Genomic DNA, 11,958 nt, shown 5'->3' with positions numbered 1-11,958 from the left:
ATAACTGTGTTAATTCAACAGCAAACCTAAAAATTTTATAGCCTTTTTTGAAAGAGATGTATCTTTGCTCTGGAAACTTATATTGAGTATGTTAAAGCTATAATGAAATGCTTCTTCTAAAAAAAAAAAAAGCGTATTTGGCTGAAGGGAGAGGAAGGACATGCAAACAGAGAGAACCAAACAAAACCATATCTGGAGAAACAGTAGCCTCGGTGTATAACACCCCTATGGGACAGGACTCGAGAGGAGGATCTCTAAGTCCCACAGCTCTGTCAAAAGAGGAGGGCCCAGGCCTGGTGCTGACTGCAGCCTGGACTCCAGGAAACTTTTCCAAAGTCAGGAAAATTAGTGGTCTGACTGCATTCAAGTTTGGGATGCAATATTGTCTGGAGTGCTTGAGCACGACTGACAGGCAGGCTCAGAGGCAGGGGGCTGCCCTTTATAAAGAGGATGGAGGTCAGGAGGACTGTGCTGGCCCTTCCGCAACCTCAGCAACTGGCAGATGAAATAACACAAACACAACATCGGGTGATGTCCTGCACCTGGCACCTGGACCCACCCGAAGCCAGCTGAAGAGCAGGACAAGGGGCAGTCCACCTACACGGATGAGGTCCCGATCCTGTGTCGCTTAGCCAGCACCCCTGGCGGCCTGACCCCTTGCTTATGGATTGACTTTGCAGGGGCAAGTGTGGTGGGACTAAGTGGTTCCTGTCCCATGACTGAGGAGCTGCCCCAGGGCCCCTTCCTGCTCCCCTGAACTGTGCCAGGGCATTGCCAACAACAAAGGAAAATTCCAGTAAAGATACTGTGGGCCTCTGCTCTACTGCCCGGTCATCATTGTTAGGTTTTTGGGGTGCCGACTTCAGGAACGATAGGAAAGAAAGAAAGAGACCATACTTGACCTCAGACAATACTGAGTTAGCACCTCAGCTAGGGAAAGCAGCCTTCCTAAATGCTGGAAGCAACTGCTGCCCTAGAAGAGGGGCCATTGGGGCTTATATATTGGATATACCTGTGGCTGGCTGACGACAGGCAAATCGGGCACTCTTGATAAGTTTATGGCCCCTTTCTGGCACCATTTGTTCTGGTTTATCTTGAGAGTCAGACGGTTTATGATCTCTTCTTGGGACTGTTCCCTCAAGGAGACAGGCTGTTTTGGGATCAGGATGTCTCAACAAACAGTCCCCCAGGAGGGAGGGAAGTGTCTGATAATGCCAGCTTTCTGCAACCGGGGCATTCTATCAATCATCACCAATGCATAAAAGTGCCCAACCCTGCCAGCCCCCAGCCCAGCCTAGCACCTCTTTCCAGCACAGCCCTGCAGCCCCAGTTGCTGGAAGTGGGGTACAGAAACCCAGCCGCGTACTCACCTTCCCCTGGCCCAGTGCATATCAAGAAGCTAGGGAGACTTATGCTCCCTGGGATCCCAGGATCCTGACCCTAGGAAAGTGACTTTTCATCTGAGGCTGCTGAACTGGTTGGGCATGCCTGAGCACCCACCACCACCATGCCTCTCCCTCCCCTCAGCCTGCATAGCAGGAAACTAAGACCCCATCCACATTCCAGTGGAACCTGGCTGGAGAGGTGGCCTCTAGTGCAATGGCAGTCAGATTGCAATCTGCACCCGAGGAGACAAAGCTCCAAACCCTGAGCTAGCAAAAGGAAACAGCCAGAGACAGATAACAGGAAGCATGAGAGGTTCAAAAATCAGAAATCACAAAAATCACCTGAGATCAAGGACAGGGAAAGACAGCCAAGGCTCAACAGCCTTCACGCTGGACTCTAGGATTAGGTGCAAGGCAGATGTGGTTGGGGTGTGCCCCTCTATCTAGGGAAGATTCCTTCCAGGGAGTCTCAGCCAGTGCCCCATGGGAAGAATTCAAGGCTCTAAGAGAGGGTCTGGTAGATGCCCCATCCTATCAACCCCCACTCCAGGGAGATCTGTGGCTCAGACCTCCAGACCTGCATGGACCTGCGCTGCAATAAGCTGCCTGAGCAGACTCCACAAGCTCCCATAATCACCCTCCTTGTTCCAATCTGAGCTGGACTCAGAGACAGCCACTGTGCCTCAGCAGAACCCCACCCTTTCCCAGGCTTCCAGATCCTCTGACAGTCTTAGGATGGATAGATAATCTGTCCTTCATTGTGTGGGAAAGTTTTTTATGCTCTCGTTCTACCTCCTCACTCCCTACAGCCCATGCTGAGCTCTCATCTCCTTGCACCTTTAGAGGCTCCTGGATCTCTTTCCCCAGGTTATGAGAAGGCAAGAGAAGCCACTGAAAAATAGAAATAGACTTGAAGAAGGCTGGAGATGAAAGTAAGATAATCCACTGGCGTCACCTCTCACCTGGGCAAAGGAGACCTCATGTCACCTGTTTGCTTCACCACCATCCCCCAAATATTGGTCAACTCCATGTCCAGCCCTTGCACTATTGACATTGGTCGCGAATAAGATTCTGGAAGGGGTCAGTGGCCCAGACACTAACTAGACCATTTTTATACCTCTGGGCCTGAAGGTGAGTCCAGTTTTAAACCTTACGTTTTGCTTGATTTACCTTAAATAGTCAACTGAAAAGGATTCTTTTTTATCGTGATGAACCTGCAGTTGATGGTGCTTCATCCTTCTCTACTCTTTTTCATCAAGGACATGCCCTACTAGAAACATCCCCCATGTCTAGAAGGCCTTCCTATTGTCTAACTGTAATTCATCCCAGTGCATGGATCCTCTTGCTTACTCCTTCTTCATCCAGATTCCTGCCTATTTCTGCCCTGGAGCTCCAGTGGTGCAGGCAGGGTATGTTGCCACCCTGGCATAGGAGCTTCTTTTCTTCCCAGAAGAAATGACTGTCTCTGCAAGGGGGAGATTTGCCACCTGAAATCCAAAGCGAATGAGGCTGTGGGTGGAGAAGAGGGTGGTGGCTCTTGGAGTGTTGGTGCCCTACTTTTTCCAGAGTCTGAAGCCTCTAGACAGGAGGCAATGAGAGGAAAAGAACTCACATTGACCAGTAGGATCAATGTGTCCTTCACACACCATACCACACTGCTCAAGGAGACAGGCTTACACACATGTCCCAACCCCTCTTGCTTCCACTGAACCTCCATCCTGCCTGGTCCTGCCCATCCATCTTCTTCAGGCACTCTTCATCCTTCCTGTCTCTCTAGCTCCCATACTCTCTGCCTCCCTGTCTTGCTCCCTGAATTTTCCCATCTGTCCCCAAATCCATGTTCCTCACCGATGCTCTTTGTCTGGGGTTTGAGGCAATAGAGCTTCAGGTGCCCTCTCCTGGAACCCTCCCAGTACTGCTCCTCTTTCCAAGCTTCTCTACCCCAGTCACCCTGTTTCATTCACAGCTGCTTATTAAGAACCTAGCCTGTGAGGTAAGGAGACCTGCAGGGGGCAAGATAGGTTGACTTAGGCTATAGAAACAAGGCCTTGCTTCTTTTCTCCAGAGGCCTGTTCTTCCCAAATCACGTGTCTATAGTGAGATCCCAGAACAGCCATGGAGGGCTCTGGAGAAACAGGAAGGCTGCCAGCTCTCTTTGGAACTTCATTGGGTGAGGAATGGAGAGAAAAGCACTCCAGTGAGGTTTCTCATGTGCAAAGGCAGAAGGGGAATGGCTCCAGCAGGCAGTGAGTAGGAACTGTGACCAAATTAAGAAGGAAGCAGGCAGGATGTGACAGAGGAGTGACTGGACCTAGGCACTTAGATTTTAACCTGGTTTGGGCAGAAACTTGAAGCAGACATGTGCACATCCCCTCTGGCACACAATAGGGACAAGAACATTTACTAGGGCAAGGGGCAGAAATAAATAAATATCAAGGGGTTCCCAGGACTTAGTGACCTCTCTTCTGTATAGGGGAAGGAGATCAAAGAGTCTAGAATAAATCCAGTGCTTAGAATATTAAATATTGTTGTTGTCTAAGCTGTTCCCCAAGGGAGAGAACAAACCAAGTTATTCCAAATGAACTTGGCAAAGGCCCTGAGAAATACATAGTATTTTGTTTTGTGGAAAAGGAAACAGAGTCCCAGAGAACCCAACGCCACATAGAATTTGAACCTAGGCATTGGGGCTCTGGAGTTCTCATACCCTTAACTCCCAGGCTGAGTTGCTGCTGGAGTAGTGACTACATAGGCCCTGGTTCCTCTTCTGAAGGCAGGCTTGAGCTAGAGGCTTGACTGTGGAGCTCTGGAGAACCCAGAGAACAGAAGTGTGGGTCATAGTCTTCAGGGAAAGTGAAGAGTAGACAGAGACCTGACAAAGGACAGTGCCCCAGAGGAGGCATCTGGGACAGAGGAGAGAAAGAATGGCAAGTGGCAAAGACAGCATGTTCAGTAGGGCAGTGGTGCATGTTAGACTGTGTAAGGAGAAAGAGCCATTGTGGGGAGGAAGTAGAGCTGATCGTGGAGCTAGGGAGTAGGAGGGCATACTGAGCCCCACAAGTGGGCTGCAGGCAAGGCAGGCTACTGTTTTGTTTTTCAGATTTATTTGTATGTGTGTGAAAGTGTGTATGTACACGTGTGTGAGTGTGTGTGTGTGTGTACATGTGTGAGTGTGTGTGTGAGTGCTTGTGTGCACCCTACATGGGTGCAGATGCCCATGGAGGCCAGAAGAGGCCATTGGATCCTTTGGAGCTAGAGTTACTGCCCAATGTGGGTGCTGGGAACAGAAGTTGGGTCATCTGGAAGAGCAGCAAAAGCACTCGTTGCTTTTGAACCACCTTTTCAGCCCCTAAGCTATTGTTTGTATAAAGACTGAAGCAGGATGATTGGGTGAGAACAGGAGAATGTCTGAGGTTACAGTAGGAGGCATACTGGATGCAGAAAGAACATCCTGTCCTCCAGGCAAGACAGAACTGGTAGGAAAGCAGGTGAGGTCAGGAAGTTTATAGGCTAGAACCATTCATCAGGATTATACCTGTCTCTGAGCTGACCAGTGATACATAGTCACATCAAAAGAGTATCAAAACGAGAGTCCCAGATCTGAGTTCTAATCCCCATCCTGCCCACTAGTAGCCATCTTTCTTTGAGGACAAGAACTTCTCAACTTCAGTTTTACCTTCTGTAAGATGAAATCAACAGGGTCTTCCTAGCCTGATTCACATTTTGTAATGAAATTGGAACATTCTGGGAGCTGCAAAGGAAAACAACACAGATGTCCTCCACTTATGATGGCAGTTCACCCAATAAACTCAACTCGCCATAGGATGAAAATATCTGCGAGTCACAATTGCATTCAATACAACTAACCTATGAAGCATCCCAGCTTAGCAACACAGCACACTGCAGAGTTGGGCTGTCGCCCCTCAGGGTCATGGAAGTAGCTAGAAGCAGCAATTGACTTCCACTGCTGAGCATTGCAAGTGGATTGTAATGTATATTACTACTCTGGGAAAAATTCATAATTCAAAATTCCATGTATAGCTGCCTACATTTTCAAAAACATTTTATTATTATCGTGTGTATGATGTGTGTGTAGGGGCACAGCAAGTGCTTTACTGATTGAAACTTCTCTTCAGCCCAACTTTCAAGCACAAGCCCCACTGAATTTATATTGCTTTCACATAATACTAAAACCAAAAGATTGTAAGTTGAACTCCTGCAAATCTCGGATCATAATGTGTGGACTGTCCCTTGCAGGGCAGGAAGGCAAGGAATATGGCCACAGCTCAGGCCTTTCCATCAAAGGGGAACGAGTGCCCTCTGGTGGATAAGGAGTGCAGGACTAAAGGGAAGATGTAGTCTTGCACCTACCTATAGAACCCCTAGGTCCTTTGCTGTCCCCTAAAGGCAACACCGCACCATCCTCGACTTACCGTCCTCATCTTACATCTCCAAAGCAGGCAGGATGCAATTCTGTCAAGCCAAGAGACATTTTTTCCTTTTAACTTTTTTTGTAATTTTTGAGATTTTCATACCTGCGTATTGTATTTGCATTATTTCCATCCCTCCCAGTTCCCCTCCAGCTCTTCCCATATGCCCCCACTCCCTTTCAATTTCTTGTCCTCTTCTTTGATTTTATATATATTATATATATATATATATACATATCACATATATATGGAGAGAGAGAGAGAGAGAGAGAGAGAGAGAGAGAGCACATAAGAGACCTAGCACACCCCCCAGCATCTCCTATAAGAAGCTTTATAGAGTGTGGTTATTCTTAGACTCTTCCATGTCAGCCTCTATCATCAGAATGGCTGGACTTTGGGGATGATGTTGTGATATATATAATTGTTTATACACACATATATAAGATGTACTGAATCCATTTATTGGTGCTCATGTGTACACCTGTGTTTAGGGCTGCCCACTTTAAATTTTTATTAATATTGTGTATGTGTATGATGCACAAGTATAGTTGTGTGTACCACAGCACTTATTCATGTGGTGGTCAGAGGACAACTTTGTGGAGTCTGTTTTCTTCTTCCACCTGTATATAGAGGTTCTAGGGGCTGAACTCAAGTCACCATGTTTGCACAGCAAGTGCTTTTACCTACTGAGCCATCTCGCCAACCTGAGAAATTTGTTGAGCACTTACCATATGCAATCTTCTGGGTGGGATGGGGTGGTGGGGACAACCTGAGTGTGTTCCCTAGTACCCTTATGGTGTCATGCAAGGGTCCACTTAGGACAATGCCAGTGCCCCCTAAAGCCTGCTGTCATGTCCCTGAAAAACCCTGTCAGAGAAATCTCACCTGAACACCTTGCAGATGGAGGCTAGGGCCAAGAGGTGCTGGAAACCTGCCTCACATCTTGGACAAGCAATTTAAAACATTTGCAGTTTGTATCTATCTGTTTGTACTTAGAAACACAAGCATCCCAAAGTCATAAACAGCACTGAATTTGTGAGTCACAGCAGCTCTATTAAGGGGGCTAGTTAGCAAAATATGGCCTGAGTACAGGAGATGCCACAGTTTGAAGCTGTGTCCATTTACCTGACTGCTATTTCTGTGGAAACTCACTTTCACCAAAGTAGGTTTGAGAATTATCCAGGCCTGCTCTTGTTCACAGAGCTAGGTTACCAGTCTGGGCCATGTAAAGGAACAAAAAGTGTAACATGATCTAGCCACTCCAAGCTGACCATGGTTAGGGATAAACCAGCATCTGCTTGTACCCTCCCAGGGATGAGGAGCTCACCACTGCCTGTGTCACTGCCAGTCAATCCCACTCACTCTCCAGTCCTTCCCACCCCCCCTCCAATCCCTAAGAGCCTATATCTTGCTGGCCTCCTCAATTCAGCCATGGATATTCAGGGCAAAGAAGACACAACACCATCCTCAAAGTCAAGCCATTCTGATGATAGAGGCTGACATCCAGGCTCTGAGAATGGCCACACTCTATAGAGCTTCTCAAAGGAGATGCTGGAGGGTGTACTGGGTCTCTTATGCTCCCCATATCTTGGGGGATGAGCATCTCAGGCAACAGTACCTCAGAGGGAACCAAACTGTGTCTTGAGTGGTGATATCAAAGCGTGCCATTAGGGTCAAAGGACTGAACAGATTCCCGCAGCCTGTGTTGGCTCCCTACTTGGAGCAGACTTAACCTGGACTGATGGTCTATGACTGTGATTCCTGCCTTGCTCATCATCTGCTGCCTGGATATTCCACCGTCCTCTTAAGAATAGTGGGTGATTCACAAAAGCTCTGTTTGTCCTTCTCCCTGTCTCCCTACCTGACACTATGACATAGAAGCTCTTCCCACTGAGTAGTGGAGTCTTGATCCATTGATGTCAATTCTTGCCAGCTCCAAGACTTGTTCCAATCAACAGAATATGGTGGAATTGATATATGTACCTTATAGACAAAGTCTCAGGGGGCACTGTGGCTTGGCTAGTCCCTGGAACATTGCACCGCCACACAGTAGAAACTCAGTAGCCTCAGAGAGGCATGAAAGAAATATGGCCTGGTCACCACCAGCAGCCAGCAGTGAATGAACACTCCTGCTGCCTGCTGCCTGCTGTACCACACACGCTGAGGAGATCAGGGAACCTGCCCAGCCAAGTCCTGCTACATGAATGGTTAACTATTGCAAGCCCTTACATTCTGAGGTGGTTGTTATGAAGCAGAAACTATCAGTTACAGTATTCTAAGCATAACTCAGCCTGCATTAGCTGCAGACTTACATACAGGCTGAAACTATTACACACAGAGGGGCTTGGGTTGCTGCTCTATAGATAGGACACTGGGTGTCAGGACACATAGTTGCTAACCTGATCTGGGCCCCTGGTAACCCTTTGCCTCTTCCTCAGTTCATAGCTCTCCTTAATGCCTTCTAGCAGCTTCTGGCATTACTCCTTTGAGTCCTCTCCTACATACTCTGTTCCTCAGCATCACTGTCTTACTCCATTTCTTCACTCCTCCCTCACCAGCTTCCAACCATATGCAGCCCCAGGGACAGAGCTTCCTCCCTCACTTCCTTCAGACGTGCGTCAACCTCACCTCATAAAGAGCCAGAGCAGGTCACTGCTTACCAGGTGCTCCCTGTCACACTCTGCACCCTCCTCCCATTTTCTCTCTTTTCATTGTACTTAGCATAATAGGACACCACATTCCATAAAACTGGTCATGACATGACCCTTTAAATTGTTTTGTTTTATTTTTATGGGATATCTTGCCTGCATGTATGTAAGTACATCCATGTGTGCAATATCCACAGAGGTTAGAAGAAGGCATTGGATCCCCTGGACTGGGGTTACAAATTGTTAGCCACCATGTGGGTACTGGGAACTGATCCTGGGTCCTCTGCAAGGGCAGCCAGTCCTCTTAACCACTGAGTCATCTCTCCAGCCCCACAGAATGACCCTTTTGAAACCCCTCCATGACATCTTTGTGACCCTAGGGAGTCCCAGCATGTACAGTGGAGCTGGCTGCAGTGGGGGCTGGTACAGACGTATTGAATGAATGAACACCATGTATCCTTGGGCTGTTCTGCAGAGGAAGTCATCCTCTCATAAAAGGACCTCCAGCAAGTGATCTGAGTGGTTAGAAGACTGAATTCACACATACCAACATGCGAATGTGGAAGGAAGAAATGTAAGGGGATACCTTGCCTCCATTGGCTGGAGAGCTCATTTCTTTTCCTGGCCACCAACTCTCATAAGATATGATAGGGGAGAAGGGTGTTACAGGATCAGCCTCTAGAGTCTGTTCAGTCTCCTTTCATCATGCATGGAACTAGCATTCATATGCTCTGGGGTCCCGGATGAGGTATCCTATAGCCACGTGCTCAGCCGCTTTCCAGCTCTATAAGTAAGTCACACCCTACCCTGATAGTCTATGTTCATCGCTGTTCCCACACAGTGGAGGCTGGTGAGGGTTATTCAGAAGGGTAGGATGCTGAGGGAGAGAGTGAACCTGGGATCCTTCTTGGTACAGTCAGCTCAGTGGGGGCCTGGGCTTTCAGGAGCAGCCTGCCATCATGCTTGCCCAATAACCACTGGTAATATGTTGGCAATATTTTACTGGCTTCTAGCCATCTCCCTCAGTTCTGTAGTTCAAGACCAGAGTTTTGACTTGACACAATTGCCTACAAGTCTTTTGTGGGTATTGTACATATATCAGCAACACCTTGATGTGATATAGAGGTCTGTGCAATGACAGACAGGGGTTCCAGGAAGTGGGGTCTAGCTCAGAGCCATCATTCTCTGAAATCCTCTAACTGAAGACTAGCCCAGCATATAGGGCTTTGCTCAGAGCTGCTGGATCTGGCAAAAGAGTCATTCTTCACTTGGAGTTAGGACCTACCCATAGCAGGTAGGCATCCCCACAGCTGACCTGGCCCAGAGCACAGCCAGGGACATTTTTCTGAGAGTCAGGGAGACCCAGGCCATACCAGACCTGTCATGACTCCAGGGCTGGTGGTGGTTGGGGCACTCTTTGTACACTCTGAGCTGGGATCACCCCCAAGGAGACTAAGTTTTTCACCAGTTACTAGGAGGCAGAGAGGGAACTTAGGTTCTTCAAGGTCTGAAGAGGACAGGTCATTTCACATGAGAAATGGGTTGTTTAGAGTAATATAACTTGAGCTCTGACCCTAGCTCTCTCACTGGTCAGCTTGACCTACTTGGTTTTGTATCTGTTTTTGCTGTACACCCCTCTCATTGGAGCCACTTTGTAGATAAGAGTTCCTTCTGCAGATAACAGGGGGCAATGGCAGGGAGGGTTGTTCTTCTGCCTTCCGCTGAATTGGGGATGGGTATCATTCTAGCAGGCAGGAGGCAGCATATCCTTAAGCATACAGGTTGCAGTCTTTTCTGCTCCATCCCTTCCAGTTCCTGGCTCTTTTCATGGGTAGAGGATGTAGTCACTCCATGGGTTACCCTGTAGGAAGGATTTCTCTTCTGACAATGAATACTGGGAGGATTTGCTGCTGTCTCACTCTTCCAGGGGGTGCATGGAACAACCACAGGACCATGCTGGGTACTAGGCTATAAATGAGGGTCCCCTCTGTAGATAACCAAGGGCAATGGTAGGGAGTGCAGCTCTTCTAGTGACCTTCTGCCCGACTATGTGTTGTCCTTAGACAGGTGCTGTTTAGCAAAAAGCCAGACTTAGTGGCTCTACTCTTTGCAAGAAGGAAGGTAGGTAGAAGGGTTGCGGGGGACAGGCAAGGTGTAACCCCCAGATGCACAGGCTTCTTTAGAGTTTCTGGAATTGTAGCATGAGAAATGTAGCATTGTTCTATGGAATTTCCTATTTATGAAGACTCCTGGATTTCACAGGGGTTGCAACTCATGTCAGACATAATATGATGATTGTGGTATCCAGCTGATAGGAAAATGTCTCAGGATAAAGATTTGGTGAGAATTTCTCAACCCTGTTGAGCCATGTGTGTCCCATAATTGCTCTAGTGTGGACCTATACCTGAGGAGGATGGCTAATTATCAACCTAAAAAGCTTTCCACTTCTGGGGGAAATAAGAGGGAATGGCTTCAATATTTTAAAAAATTTATTCTTATTTTATGTTGATGATGTAAAAGCATAACTCTCACCTCAAAGGGAATGAGACAGTTTATTCTGGAGCCAAATATGGGTGACCATGGCCCGGGAACACAGATTCAGGTTAACCCAAATTCCATGTTCCAGCATGTTAATAGTTGCCTTACATTTTTATAGTAACAGAACAAAGAAAAGTCATAAATCAAGACACTTTTCAAATACACTGGTGGATACATTCAGTAGGTGGGTTGCAGCAAAGCAGAAGGGTTCTTACTATAGGTCTCAGATGTTATCTGATGACATTCTTAGCTTTTGGATTGGTGAGACCTGGTGGTCTGCTGTTAATATATTCTAAAAAGCTTTTATCGTTTAGTCACAGGATGTTAGATCAGAAACAGAGGTGGGTAAGGAGTGGCTGTTTTGGGGGCTACAGATGACCCGAGATAAATGGTAATTAGGCTCTGGACCTGCAATATTCCAAACTCTCCACAGTCTCCTGAGTGATAATCAGTTGCTCAGCCTTGCAGGAAGTTCATTCCAAGGTGCAGGAATTCTTTGGAGGAACTTTTCTTTCACAGTTCCTCCTGTTGGCCAAGCATCACATTTTGTGCATGCAAGGGCCACATATTTATTCACAGGTCGTCTTAGGAAGGCTCATTCCTAGAATCTGATGTAGACGAGGCTAGGTTGTAGGCAAGACAGCAGTCTTCAGAGAGAGGAATAGCTAGCTGGTAGAGCCAATAAGAAAGAAACGCCTGATCATATCAAAAGTATTAGCCAGCATGATCCGGATCTTACTTTTCTTTTGTCCCCTGTATCTGACATAACATTTGTATGTGACGATAGGATGACTATACTTAAAATAACCAAGAGTCTTGCTTGGCCAAATGGAGCTAATATGCCAGATTAAGGCAACAAATATTAAAATAAAAATGAGATTGACTATGTTTCCCCCTGTATTTACAGTTATCTGTACTCTATGAACTGTTTTGTTTCTATTTGGAACATATAAACAAATT

Source organism: Nannospalax galili, unplaced genomic scaffold (genome assembly GCF_000622305.1).
Source record: "Nannospalax galili isolate Female #2095 unplaced genomic scaffold, S.galili_v1.0 scaffold155, whole genome shotgun sequence".
NCBI lineage: Eukaryota > Metazoa > Chordata > Mammalia > Rodentia > Spalacidae > Nannospalax > Nannospalax galili.
Note: the sequence above shows the minus strand (reverse complement) of the source record.